Raw genomic sequence first — 2,359 nt, 5'->3', positions numbered from 1 at the left:
AGCTGGGATTACAGGCACATGCCACCATGCCCAGCTAATTTTTTGTATTTTTAGTAGAGACGGGGTTTCACCATGTTGACCAGGATGGTCTCGATCTCTTGACCTCGTGATCCACCCGCCTCGGCCTCCCAAAGTGCTGGGATTACAAGCGTGAGCCACCGCACCCGGCCTGCCTGAGTTTTTAAAAGAAAAAGCTTCTCTCTCTTTTCTCCTTACACTATTTCTTTCTTTAGTTTTACTTCCCATCTCTCTCTCTCTTTCACACACACTTTCTCTTACTATTTTCCGACATATGTCAACCCTTTTTTTTTTTTTTAAAGATGGGGTTTCTCCATGATGGCCAGGCTGGTCTTGAACTCCTGACCTCAGGTGATCCACCCACCTTGGCCTCCCAAAGTGCTAGGATTACAGGCAGGAGCCACCGTGCCCTGCCTGTCAAACCTTTTTTAACATTTTGCTGGCTGGAGCGGGACTTGCCTTGGGCCACCCCTTGTGCTGCTGGCTATAATTGGGCTGCTACCTTCTTGCTTATCACGTTGCTCAACGACTTTTCAGGGCTAAGTGCCTGGAATTTTTCTCGAAGAAATTCAAGATTTTTTTTTGAAGTTCATGCTTGCATGGGCATGCAGGCTACTGCACCTTCTCATTTGGAGCGCCTGAATTGACAGGGGCAGTATTTACACACACAATACTGTTTCACTCATCAATTCCACTCCTGATGTATTCCCAATAGAAAGGAGGGCTTATGCTGGCTGGACAGGGTGGATCACGCCTGTAATCCCAACACTTTGGGAGGCCAAGATGGGTGGATCACCTGAGGTCAGGAGTTCAAGACCAACCTGACCAACATCATGAATCCCCATCCCTACTAAATACAAAAAAAATTAAAATTAAAATTAAAAAAAATTAGCCAATTGTGGTGGCACATGCCTGTAATCCCAGCTACTTGGGAGACTGAGGCAGGAGAATCACTTGAACCCAAGAGGCAGAGGTTGCAGTGAGTCATGATTATGCCACTGCACTCCAGCCTGGGTAACAAGAGCAAAACTCTCTCTCCAGTTAAAGAAAAAAAGAAAAAAAGAAAGAAAGAAATGAGGGCTTATGTCCACCAAAGCTCGTTTATAGAATGTCCATAGCAACTTAATTCATGACAGCTAAAAATGAGCCAGATGTCCAACAGCAGTAGAATAGATAAATAAAATTGTGGATATGTAATATAATAGATTATTACACAGTAATGAAAAGTAACAGTCACTATCTGCAATAACATGAGTAAACCTCCCAGATATAAAAAAAGCCAGATGATCAAGAGATCTCATTAACTGAGTAAAGGAATCTATAAGAAGGTGTGACATGGTAAAAGCCCCATAAAACTGCACACCTCAACCATACCTCGGCTTTCTGTTGAAACTGCTCTCTGTAACCCTAATGTGACAGGCAAGCAACCCAAACCCACGCCATCTTGGCCCCTGCGACTTGTAATAAGTAACTAAGGTCGTAATTTCCACCCTACCCAGACAATGTGTAAACTAACACTTATCTTGACTTCTGTGAAGCCCTTAAGTAACAATTGGAATGTCCAAAGTCCCCTGGCCCTCGGAATGTCTGGAGCCCCTCACCCTCAGCTCTGCCCAGGAGGTGACTTATGGAATCCACTGGCCCTCGGAATGTCTGAAGCCCCTCACCCCCACCGCCGCCCCTCACCTTCACCCCTGAGGTGGTTTATGGGCATAAAAGGTCTTCACACCCTCCTTTCAGGGGCCATAGGTTGGAGAGACGTGAGTCCTCCTTGGCCGCCCTGCAATTTGGTATACTTTTGTCTTGGTGTTGACTTTCTATGCTGGCTCCAGTACAACAAAGGGAAGCTGCAGGAGTCCACTTAGATTTATGAAAATCATTAGGGATGCAGAGTGAGGTTTTTTTTTTTTTTTTTGAATCAGGGTCTCACTCTGTCATCCAGGTAGGAGTGCAGTGGGGCAATGTCGGCTCATTGCAGCCTCAACCCACACCCCCATCCCAAGACCCCGGGGCTTAATCAGTCTTCCCCCCTCAGCCTCCCAAGTGACTGGACCAACAGGCATGTACCACCAACCCAGCTAATTTTGTATATTTTTTGCAGAGACCAGAGCTCCCTATGTTGCTCAGGCTGGTCTCGAACTGCTAGCCTCAAGCAATCCTCCTGCCTCAGCCTGTCAGAATGTTGTGAGCCACCCCACCCGGGCAGAGTGAGGATGTTTTTGAGGACTGTGGTAAACAGCCTCCTCATATTTATATCCTGTATAATCCTCTCCCTTTGAGCACGGGCTGGACCTAAGGACTATTGGGACTCTTTTCTTTCTTTCTTTCTTTTTTTTTTTTT

Source organism: Cebus imitator, unplaced genomic scaffold, assembly GCF_001604975.1.
Source record: "Cebus imitator isolate Cc_AM_T3 unplaced genomic scaffold, Cebus_imitator-1.0 Scaffold379, whole genome shotgun sequence".
In the NCBI taxonomy this organism is placed as follows: domain Eukaryota; kingdom Metazoa; phylum Chordata; class Mammalia; order Primates; family Cebidae; genus Cebus; species Cebus imitator.
This window is presented reverse-complemented; position numbering follows the sequence as displayed.